The following is an 11,717-nucleotide window of genomic DNA, read 5'->3' on the forward strand; positions in this document are numbered from 1 at the left end:
TGGACAAATGGTTGCAGAAGTTGATGGAGTTGGCTGAAATGGCAAAATTAACTATTTTGATTAAAGAATATAAGTACTTTTGTTTCCACATGGAGACCGCTTATGAACTTTGTACTTGAAGGAGAAAAGAATGAAATTTTGATTTTGGGTTTTACCGATTAGACTGATAGATCTTTATAGAAATAGCTTGTTCATATTACTATGAAAAAACAAAAAGTTGTGATTTGATGTTAATGCCTTGTTTTACTGCAACAGAGAGTCAATGTTTTTCTTTCTTATCCTTCTTCACTTCTCTTCCCCCTCTTCCTCCCCACCATTTTCCTATTTACTTTTGTATTTTGTATCTTATTTTATTTTATAACCCAATAAAAGATATGTTTAAAAGAAAACAGAATTCATGGGGGGCTGATGGCACTTTTGACCCCACCTTCAGGCTCTGCCTGGTCATCTCCTACAATCATACTGTGAATTTGCGACATTTATCAAAATTTAAACATAATGTAGTGCAGGGCTGTTAAACTCATGGCCAATGGGCCGGATGCACACATGCTGGCCATGCCCATTTTCGGTTTAGCAAAGGGGGAAAAAATCCCGATATGTTACATTATGACGCCTTGACAACGTGAGTTTGACACCCCTGGTGTAGTCACTGATATACTACTGGTATACACATTAAACTAGGGTTGATAATACACCACTCTTGGACATGATCACTGTTCAGCATCCAAAATTTTATATTTTAAGCAAAATAAATATGGTTGAAATCTCATGAGCTCACAAAAGCTCAAGAGATTTCAGCATTTTTGTATGAGATCTCACACAGTTTTATGAGAGAACACTCTTATTTATACCACCTCATGTGAAAATGCCTTGTGTATAAGTTTTATATAATGGTATCACTGAAATCTTGCAATATTTAATAATGAATAAATAACATACAGTATAAGATGATTACACAGATCATTGCACAAAATTTATGATAGACTGGCTGAAATGAATTGCTAACTTTTATTATTTCTACTATTATTACCCTATCTATTCTTTATATGCATGATAATTTAAAGATGGTGTCCTTATTTGATCCCAGCAAATGCTCTTGGACATACAAAAGCAAGCACTTTGTATGTTGAGTCAATTTCCCCTGGCAAAAATAACATATTCCACTTATTCATCTAACAGAGATGATGCTTTTTTAATTCAATATAAACTGGGCTTAGAAAGGACTTCAAGCTGAGGAGGATTTGATTTGTAGCCTTAACCTACAATTAATCTGTAACTTTTTTGGCATTCAATTTTTAGGAGATCACTGTAATTATGTTGTGATTTTTTCCCACTTAAACTCGGTCCTTATTCAGATGATATTCCTGACTAGGTAAGTATAAATCTGGAAATTAGTCATGACACATCCAAAGATGTGTAGGGTTGAACAATCAAAGGTAATGTATTTAAAGCATCTGCTTTTGAGAATGTGAAAATGTATGGATTGCAAACTTTTATTGGAAAGTTTGCAAAGGCCAAGAAATGGCATGTTCTCTAATGCTTCAAATGGGGTGTGCAGCTTCCTCGTGGTGGGGCCCTGCAATTCTTAGAAATTGTTATTTTGGTTTTTGGAAAGCAAGATCATGTGATCATATTCCCTTTTAGCAACTGCCATATTCCCATTTAGCAGATGTGGTTTCCAAACCTGTTTTAAAACCTGTTTTGGGGGATGGGAGAATGGAAGTAATTTATTGGATAAAAATCATCATCAAGATCTGTTTTTATCCTGGTGCTGTGTCAGATGCTCTAGAATTAGCAGATTTTAATATTAGTCCCTTGTCATATACAGATCACGTCCTGTTCTCCTTGGAGCTTTCTGTAGTTGTTCCCCACTGCAGGGAAGAAGGATGCATTTGATTAATCCACCCCAGCTGCCTGATGGACCCACTTAGGATTCAGAAGAAACTTGGGGCTGGCCTTGAGGACTTTGTACATATAGATGACCATGGCCCTGTTCATTGTTTGAATAAGTGGATGAAAACAATTTTGAATCAGATCACACTTTGGTGGGTTCTCACTATTTGTGGATCTGGGGTTTTCCATCTATTTGTGGATCTCAGAGGAACCTCAATTTTTCCAAAGAACTCTGGGAGATGAAACAGGGGAAGAAATGTCTAGAGTAATGCTGACAGAAGGTGAAGAATGAAAGATGGGTAACAGCCTTTGTCAAGAATTTAGTATTAAGTGGCGAAATGTACTTTTCTGTTTTTACTGTGTTTTCAATCTGTTGCCCAGTGGGCTTATTTAAGGTGATTCAGTTGCTCCCAGGTAAGGATGTTCTAGACATCTGGCAAATGCTCAGATCTGCTTTGAAATGGATGCCAGTTGTACAGTTTCAATGACATTGACAGAGTCACAGTTTATCTGAGACGAGCTTGAGCCTGTTATTCCTGAAGAAGTGGTCAGAGTTCTAGAGCTATAAGTACAGCCAACTTTGTTCTAGATCTAAGCCCTTCCTTGGTAGTCCAAGGGCTCTGTGGAGAAGACATGGATTGGAGCAGTATATGAATCCTTGAAAGAGAAATTCTGCCAGCTCTGAAAGAGACAGTATCCCTTCCTAAAGAAGCCACTATGGGATACAATGGAGCAGGGATTCTTTGTCTGGTTCTCAACCTTATTTTTTTAGGAAGTCTGTTGAGAAGGTGGTTGGATTTGAGCAATGTGGAGACTGCAAAGAGATGCTGGCAAGCACAAGTGGCCACAGATTTTTGTTCTATATCTACTGTGGTAGGAGACAAGAAAGAGGTTAAGCGTTATCTATGGAAGATTGATTACTGATTCAGTCTCAGCTTAAATATTATTAAACTTGTTTTGTCATAGGAAGGAAAGGTGAGCTGTTCAAGTTCAATTCTACCTTGATTGGAAGGAGAGAGTGAATGAGTAAGTGAGTGAGTATATTTTTTGTCTTGAAACCAATGAGTTGTTGGCAGACATATTAGTGGTCACAGCCCAAATAGAACACTTCTCAAGCATGCAAACATCATTCACTCACATTTAAAAGGACAGGTCCACATTGATCACAGTCTTATGAAGGAATGTAGGAAAAGAATAGAAGCAGAACAAAAACCTTTGTTCCCTCAATTAAAGACCTGATGTTTCCTCTCCATTACAACTGTAGAGGTTGACTGGTTCAGCATTTGACTTGCTCTCATTGTTGCATGTGGGATCAAAAGTCTAGTTTAGGAGGTTCAAGGCAGATCACCTGACATGTATAGCTCTTTGCAGCAGAAGGGAATAACCAAAAGGCACATTGCTGTTTCCATCCCATCATCTGTTACCTGAGATATTTTGTTTAAAGTGTGGCTGGAAGATTTAGCTGAATAAGATTCTTCTCCATGCTATGCAAGTTACACTCAGAGATGCCACAACAAAGAACAGACACGATGGTCCATGTACCATTTATGGAACTGTTTTTTGGCCATATCTTTAGCTTTCATCAAAACAACACATATTTCTTGTGATTAGTCTAAGGAGGTCTAACAAACAGCTCATATTTTAATATCCACACCTGGCAGTCTTATCTGTATTGATCCCAACTAGTGACTCAGTTCACATCTGAAAATGTTAGCCCAGTGTTGGACTCTCTGTACCGTGCACATGAATGATGCCTCTGCAGGTGAGGAAGGTGGTCTTAGATAGGGAGCAAGAAATATATATATATATATATGGAGATAGATATATATATTTATAAATTACCCTAGGCTTTTAGTTTTAAAGGAAAGTAATTTAGTGAAATGTATTTATGGTAATTTTCCAGTAAGTGTGTTTTCAACTGAACAACTGCCAAAGTCCTCTGCTCCCCCTTCTCTCTTTCTCATGTTGAGACATCTTCCCTCTGCAGCCCAGCTTATTTTCATAACCATTCAACTTTCTGCCTCTTGTTTCCTAGGCTGTTATTCAAATTACACATATTCCCAGTTATTATTTCCATCATTTAATATGCATTTGACAGAGATCTTATTTTTATGCTCTCCTGCCCTGCCAAATGTGCTAACTATTCTTTTTATGGAAAAGAGTTATATGCTTTAAGAAAAAAAAGAGAAAAGGAAGTAACTGTTACATTAAAAAAAATGTGTGGGGTGAGGTGGGGGTCCTGGAATAGTGGCTTATAAAAATATATGGAAAAAGGGAAGAAGAAAACTTGATCTTTTGATTTTAATATGTTGTTAGTCTCAGAGGCAAGATCTCCATAAGGGGTGGTAAGGCCAAGATGATGGACACATTCAGAAGTCAAAGTCTTCCAGTTGGTATGTGTGATGGTTTAATTATACTCTTGTCATCATTTTTAATTTTTGCCCACATTCCCTTTAGAGAGATTAATTTATAGCAATAAATTGTGCTGAGGTTCAGAAACCAATCAATTTCCCCATTTTATGAAGGTTAACGGATCCAACTAGTGTCTTCCATTAGGAAGAGGAAAGGAGGGTATGAAGTGGAGTTCTGTGTTGGATGACCACAATACTGACCTTTTCTTTCAGCTTGTGGAAAAAAAATCATGTAGGAAGAAATGCCATCTTTAATGTTCTTCTAACCTTCAGTTATGATTTTTCTATTAGGGATCAGCAATATTTCCAGATCCTATCTATCCTCCCATTAAAAAAAGCTAATAGCCCAAACATCTCCCTAAAGTAACACATCATAAGATCTCATGTGGGAATGCTGAATATTGATGGACCTTGCATGAATTTAGAATTAGAATAAGAGAGTTGAAAGGGACCTTGGAGGTCTTCTAGTCCAACCCCCTGCTCAGGCAGGAACCCCTCTAAGATTAGACAATATTTCAAGTTAATATCTTATCAAATGTCATGCAAGAAAAATTACATCCTATGCACTCTAACACAGAATTTTTTCCTAAGTGATATTAACAAAGGGATAGAATCAAGATCCTGTGAAGTGTTAGTACCACTTTATAATGCCTTGATAAGACCATACTTAAAATATTGCATTCAGTTTTGGTTGCCGTGATATAAAAAAAAGATGTTGAGATTCTAGATAGTGTGCATAGAAGAGCAACAAAGATGATTAGGGCACTAGACGCTAAAACATATGAAGACTGATTGCAGGAATTGTATATGTCTGGTTTCATTAAAAGAAGGACTAGGGATGATAGGATAGTAGTGTTCCAAGTGTTCTACTCTTCCAGTTTCTAAGCACCTTACAGAATCAGCATATTACCCCCAACAATCTGGGTTTTCATTTTACCTCAGAAAGATGAAAGGCTGAGTCAACCTTGAGCTGGTCAGGATCAAACTCCTGGACAAAGTTAGGTTGTAATTCTGCATTCTAACCACTGCACCATGGCTCTTATATAAGGAGCTGCCACAAAGAAGAGGGGGTCAACCTATTCTCCAAAGCACCTGAAGGCGGAACAAAAAACAATGGGTGGAAACTAGTAAAGAAGAGAACCAACCTAGAAATAAGGAGAAACTTCCTGACTGTTAGAAATTAATCAGTGGAGCAGCTTGCCTTCAGAAGTTGTGAGTGCCCATCACTGGGTTTTTTAAAGAAGAGATTGGACAACCATTTGTCTGAAATGATACAGAGTCTCCTACTTGAGTAGGGGGTTGGTCTAGAAGACCCCCAATGTCCCTTCCAACTCTGATCCAGCCCTTCCAACTTTGTAATGGATGGCTTTATGCACCGTTCAAGATCAATGGATGATCCAAAATCTATTGGCACTATGTTGTCAATACTTGGTATATATAACCAGCCAAATCAGCTAAAGGGAAGACATCTAGATTTTTTTAATCTTTGTGTCTTGCTTCCACTATTCATAAAGGACCATATTCTTGATATCATATAGGCATGTTTCTCCTAACCTTGAGCTATGTAATGTTTCACATTACATTGATTAAAAATCTGAGCAAAAGAACAAGTTGACTTGCATAAGTCTGCCTCTTAGAGCAGCAAGCCTTCAGATATTAGAAATGTCTGTACTTCATTTCCATAATTTATTGGTAGTAAGTAATGGTAGTAAGTGGAGGACTACCTGTATGTATGAAGAGCTGTGGTGGCGCTGTGGTTAGAATGCAGTATTGCAGGCTAACTCTGCCCACATTTCCAGTAGTTCCTTCAATCCTGACCGGCTCAAACTTGACTTAGACTTCCATGCTTCCAAGGTCAGTAAAATGAGGACCCAGATTGTTGGGAGCAATATGCTGATTCTGTAAGCCACTTAGAGAGTGTTGTAAAGTACTATGAAGCAGTATGTAAGTCTAAGTGCTATTGCTATTGCTATGTCCCTAAAGATAGGATCAAAACATGCATATCTATATTTTCATGATGCCACATATTTATTTGTTAACAAAGGGACAAATGTTAAAATAGACTACATTATAATTATTTTAAAAAATAGTTCCCTATATCTGTGGTCTCAAAACACCAGATCCAATTGGATCTCAGAATTAGGTTGATTCAAAGGAAACCTTGAGTCTTACAGGTATACTATGCTACCCAAATCATACAATAACAAATGCACTCATACCATCATGTGTGTGTGTTTGACCCCAATTATTTCGGTCAGAAGTTACTTTGAAAAAGGAATTCTTATTTATTTAACAAAAATCAAGGAGAATGCAAAGCACTCTGGAAGGGGGGGGAGAAAATTCCATAAAGTGGAATTTAGCGAGGAGACCTACTATCTTTCCCTATCCCACAAACCTCCCAAGGAAGAGGGAATCTTAGCAGGCCTTCTTTGGATGAGCAGATACTATCATGACAAGATGCTCTCCTGGTTAGGTCAAGGCATTGCCTGAAGACCTCACAGCTGTCCAAGAAGTATATATGAGCAGGCCCTCCATACCCAAAATTCCCAGAACTGTAAAGGGCATTTATTATAAGGAAATAATCCTAAACCTTTCCTTTCCTTGAAAGTATGTATCCCTAAAGGAATGAGCTGCCTTGAAATCAAGATGCACTTGGTAAAGCTAACAGTGAGACTTTTCATGTTCCAGTGGGAAAACTGTGACTTGAGCCAACTACTCAGCTTTCTGATTTTGGCATTGAGAATGTTGGGGATGAAAACATCAAAGATCTGTCTGTGCATGTCACCAGATTAGTAATTTTAGTACATTCGGAATTTATGCTTCCCCACCAGAGTTTTTAATGTGGCTTAGCATTTTTTTTTAAAGTAAAACAAAATGTTAAAACCAGCCAATTTAGCACAATAAATCCACCCATTAAAGAACAGTGCATCAGGAATCTGCATCTATGACATAAAAATCACCCTTTGAAAACTACCATGTAAATTACATCAAAAGCAGCAGCACCTTTACCATTTTCCTGAAAATCTAATTAAGTACCAGGAGGTTCCATATCTAGGTGTCCCAGTCTAGAAGATCTAGATGAAATTCTATTTAGGTAGCCCTGCATCCTATTTGATCGAGGACATCTCAACTTTGGCTCTGCATTTCTTTTTCTCTCTAACTACATGGTTTACTATTCTGACCCATCAGATGTGAGTGTGGTTTGGGTCGCCACATCAAATTACAAACACTTGTACAGATGAAGGAAAAGGCTCCTGTGTCAGTTTCTGAAGAGTTATGTTCTTAGATGTGACTTGCTCACATGATCGTGACTGACTAAGTTCTATGAATTCAGTTGCTTTAGATGAAAACCACTAATTACAGAGAAAGATCACCAAAACATAAAAGGCCTATTTTCCATCCCCATTTTGTGGCTCAGATAAACCTCATGTTGTTTGGCTGGCTTCAACTTGTGAGCCACCTTCCTGGCCTGTTCATTTCCATCTGCATAATAGAAAGCACGCCCCTGCGTGAGAGCTGCCACTGGAGATGTGCCACTTGAAGTAATTACATGATGAAACTATTTAAGGTTGACTAAAACACTCTCCCCAGGTTCTTGCAGAGCCTGTGTCTTATATCTTGTAGAAGCAATTTCATATCATGCCTTTCAAGTAATGTAATGGCCACTTGCACTGACAGAATCCTCATAAAAAAGAAGACTGAGACTTGGCTTGTGAAGTGCTATTGATTTTCTCTTTTCTTTCTGTCCCCTCCCTCCTTTTTCCCTAAGTCCCTTCTAGAGTTTCCAGAGATGCAACACTGTTGTTCAAGAGAGGAGTTACATTAGCCTTCAATGCTGTAGGAGGGTTTCTGTGTGAGCAAGGCATCAATGAACGTAGTGATAAATACTGCATTTGGGTGATGGCTGTCCCCAATCTCTTTTTCAACATTTTTATGTGACTCAACACTTGTTGTCTTTGCTCTTTCTAGTTGTTCTAGAAGATTGTTGCAAATATAACAGTTCTCCCCAACTTATGTGGTTAAGCAATGTCTAAAATAAAATATAAGGGATTACTTTAACTTGACATTATCTATGAGCATTCAGGGGAAGCTCCACCACAAATTTAATTCATTGCCATGTTGCAAATGGCATGCAAGTCCTAGTTGTGGTGGGCTGTGAATGGAGCATGCAGTGAATCTGTGGTTTCCTTGGTCTCCTGGTCCCTGTCACTGACCTGAAAGGAAACTGAAATTCCCAGAGTTACAGTCAGAGATAACCCCATCGAGACCACCTGCAAAGCTGCAAACTCACAAATGAGCTTTCAGAATTTTTCACTACTCTTCTTAGACTGAATGAGTGAAAACTGAATATGTGACATGGATTGGATTTAGATAGATCTGCCCATTTTTGCTAAGTAAAATGCAGGCCTCCATATCCATATCCATATCCATATCCAAATCTGAATATTATATTGTTTTAGTCCACAAAGTCCCCATTGATTTTTTTAAAAAAGTGTACATTTGATATATAAGTCACCCCATGGTGAAACATGTAAAAGAAAAGAATTCTGTCAATTAGCTGTGAATGAACACAGCTTGTTCATGTGCCTTAAGGTATGAAAATAATCATTGTGCATTCATCTACAAATGGACCAATTGTTGGCATGATATAAAAGCACAAAAGCTTTATGAAAAAAAGTCTTTCTTTTCCAATAGTGGGCAGTGTTTGGGGATCAGGGACTGTACATAATAAAGTGGTTGGGATCATTTCACAGAAGTAGGTAACTTGTTGTTTGTTTAGTGGGAGAATTTGAAGAGTTTTGTGAATTCCTGAGTAGAAATAGATCTCTTTCAGGGCCTCCAATAAACTTTTCATCTGTTTCCTAACTCAAAATGACAGGAAACTGAGCTGTCAACTTTGAGCAATCATTATTACAGCAGGATATAATGGCTTACTTCCAGCCCTAGAGTCATAAACTGCCTATTTCTGTTTTCTACAATGGGGTTCCAGTTGTCCATATACTGTATATACATATACAGTACCAAATGTCTTTCATGTCTCATGAGAAAAATATTGTGAGGTAATGAACCTGTGAATGGGGTATATTTTACTGAAAAACACTTACTGGACTATTATATTATATGGAATTTCATGTTTTCTGCTATTTGCCTGTAGGGGGTATGAGTATTTTGTAAAGACAAACAGGATATGCATTTTTAATAAAGAAAAAATTGCAAGCGCCGTTCCCTTCTACGAAGACTAATTTCAAATTAATGTAATACTTTGCTTTAGATCTAGGCATTAATGCATCTTGGGGGTTGGAAGGGGTAGGAACAACCAAGAAGTCCCTACTGATAGGAACTATAAGATACTGGGATTTATTTATGCACAAGACAAAAAAATTTTTCCCACTAACTAGCAATTCATTCTCTTTTGCAGGCCATCCAAACAGTGAATCTATTGTGGACCTAAGCATGGAAAATGAAAAATGTGACTTCCATTTTCAGAATGAGGTTCAGATGTCAGTCATGAGACAATTGTAACCCTGAAGCTTATAAAGTAAAAGGCAAGGAATCATGGAAAAGAGATGGAGAAGGAAGAAAACAATTTTGCCACAGTTACAGGAATCCTGATTCCACTTGTTTGGGACTACAATATTCAATAATCTATCAATCTGTCTGCCCGTCCACCCACCCACCCACCCATCCATCTATCCATCCATCCATCCATCCATCCATCCATCCATCCATCCATCCATCCATCCATCCATCCATCCAGTTTATATGCCACCCATCTCACTATCAAGCTCTCCAGGTTACCAAGCACCAGTTTGCCAAGCTGTGGCTTTAATCAGCTGCAAGTAGCAAACAATAGTCAGGTAGCTTAACAGAGTGGCTGCTGGGAAACAATTGAGTAGCCCAAAGGCGTTGGTTCTCTATTCAGTATTGATTCTGTAGTCATATAAAATACTGGGAGTTTATATTGTAATTAGAAATCCCTGGTTACATCACTGAATTCCAGGTTACAGTTTCCCATGGGCAGAAACATCTTAATATGCGTTGAATATAATTGGCATCACTTGCATTAGATGGGCTCAATAAAAATATATGTTTTGGGAATCCATCACAACATCTCTGTGACATTTGCTTGTGAGCAAAGAGCCCATCTCAGCAGAAAGGGTTTGCAGAGATGGGTCTCCAGATTCTCATCTAATTGTTTATATGAACCAATACTACTCTGACAGAAAACCTGGAAGTGAATCCTGGAATACCTTTCTCCACACAAAATATTCAAGGAATTTCAGAAAAATGACAAAAGATTTTTGGTTCATTGGTTTGATTTTGGGACCTTATCAGTGCATTTGCTCTGGCCTTCTTTAAGGTCACATCAGTACATTTTGTTAGAAGTGACATTCAGTTGATTAAAAAAGTTTTTATCAGTAAAACATTTGGTAGAAAACTAGTACAATTCTAATGGTGGAACCATACATCTGGAAGGAAGGAAGGAAGGAAGGAAGGAAGGAAGGAAGGAAGGAAGGAAGGAAGGAAGGAAGGAAGGAAGGAAGGAAGGAAGGCTCTTGTTTGTAGTTTTAATGTTTGTACTTTTTTAATGCAATATTCTCTTGACAATCAACTCCTGAGATGAATGGATTTTACTTCCAAGAAATTGTAAACAAAACTGCAGCCAACTGGACATTTCTGAGTAAGTGTACATCATGAATACAGTCTGACTTACTAGATTGCTGAAAGTTTTCTTTTCTTTTAAAACATTTCTTAATGTGAAAGGCAATATCTTTTGATTTGATTGCATTTGATTTTCAGATACTGAAAGTCACCAACTGGATTTTGAGATGGGTGGGAATAAACGTATTTGAAAATGTTAATATGATTCTATCTATAATGCTAGTTGTTTTTCCAATCACAGGTAAAAATAAAGGATTCTGTGTCAAACATCTATCCACTTTATTGGTCTGTGGGAAAACAACGGCTATCTAGGGGAAGAAAAAATAATAATAAAAAAATCCATAGCAAAATCTGCCTGTCCTTTTCATTAGATATAGTTCAAATTGTCTACAGGGTGTTTTTTATCCTCATTTTGCTTGTTTTTCTCCTCCTAGAGAATATCCCATATCCAGCAACGTTCACCCAGAGTGTGCAAGAATGCTGAGTTGTCGCATAGGATTTTTTACCTCACACTGGGGAGGTATTACTTGATAACATCCACCTTGTTTTGAATTTACTGCTTTAGCATATTTCATGCCCGACGTGTTTTTTTCCCCAACCATCTGCTAAGATTAGCACTCTAGTGGTATAATAAATTTACCTTCTCTGCTCCCATAGTGTAGTCTGGAACTGACTTACACTTTACTTGGTCTAATTGAAAATAGGCGAAGATAAATGATGCACTTTGAATTTCTCTCTCAGATGTAGCAT

The 11,717-nt window shown here is 37.7% G+C and overlaps 1 long non-coding RNA gene across 6 annotated transcripts in view; it reads left to right on the forward strand.

The window, feature by feature from the left end:
- Positions 1-11,238, forward strand: part of LOC117671492 (uncharacterized) — a 282,485-nt gene extending 271,247 nt beyond the window's left edge. For 3 of the 6 annotated variants that reach the window (XR_015731570.1, XR_015731572.1, XR_004592907.3), the window contains one exon: positions 9,724-11,238. This is a non-coding gene — a long non-coding RNA (uncharacterized LOC117671492). Of the gene's footprint in view, positions 1-2,859; positions 2,928-9,723 lie in introns of all 6 variants that reach the window. The other 3 variants (XR_015731571.1, XR_009622801.2, XR_015731573.1) reach the window with 2 other exon arrangements.
- The last annotated feature ends 479 nt before the right edge of the window (positions 11,239-11,717 follow it).

Source organism: Pantherophis guttatus, chromosome 1, assembly GCF_059756535.1.
Source record: "Pantherophis guttatus breed Tessera chromosome 1, ASM5975653v1, whole genome shotgun sequence".
Lineage (NCBI taxonomy): Eukaryota > Metazoa > Chordata > Lepidosauria > Squamata > Colubridae > Pantherophis > Pantherophis guttatus.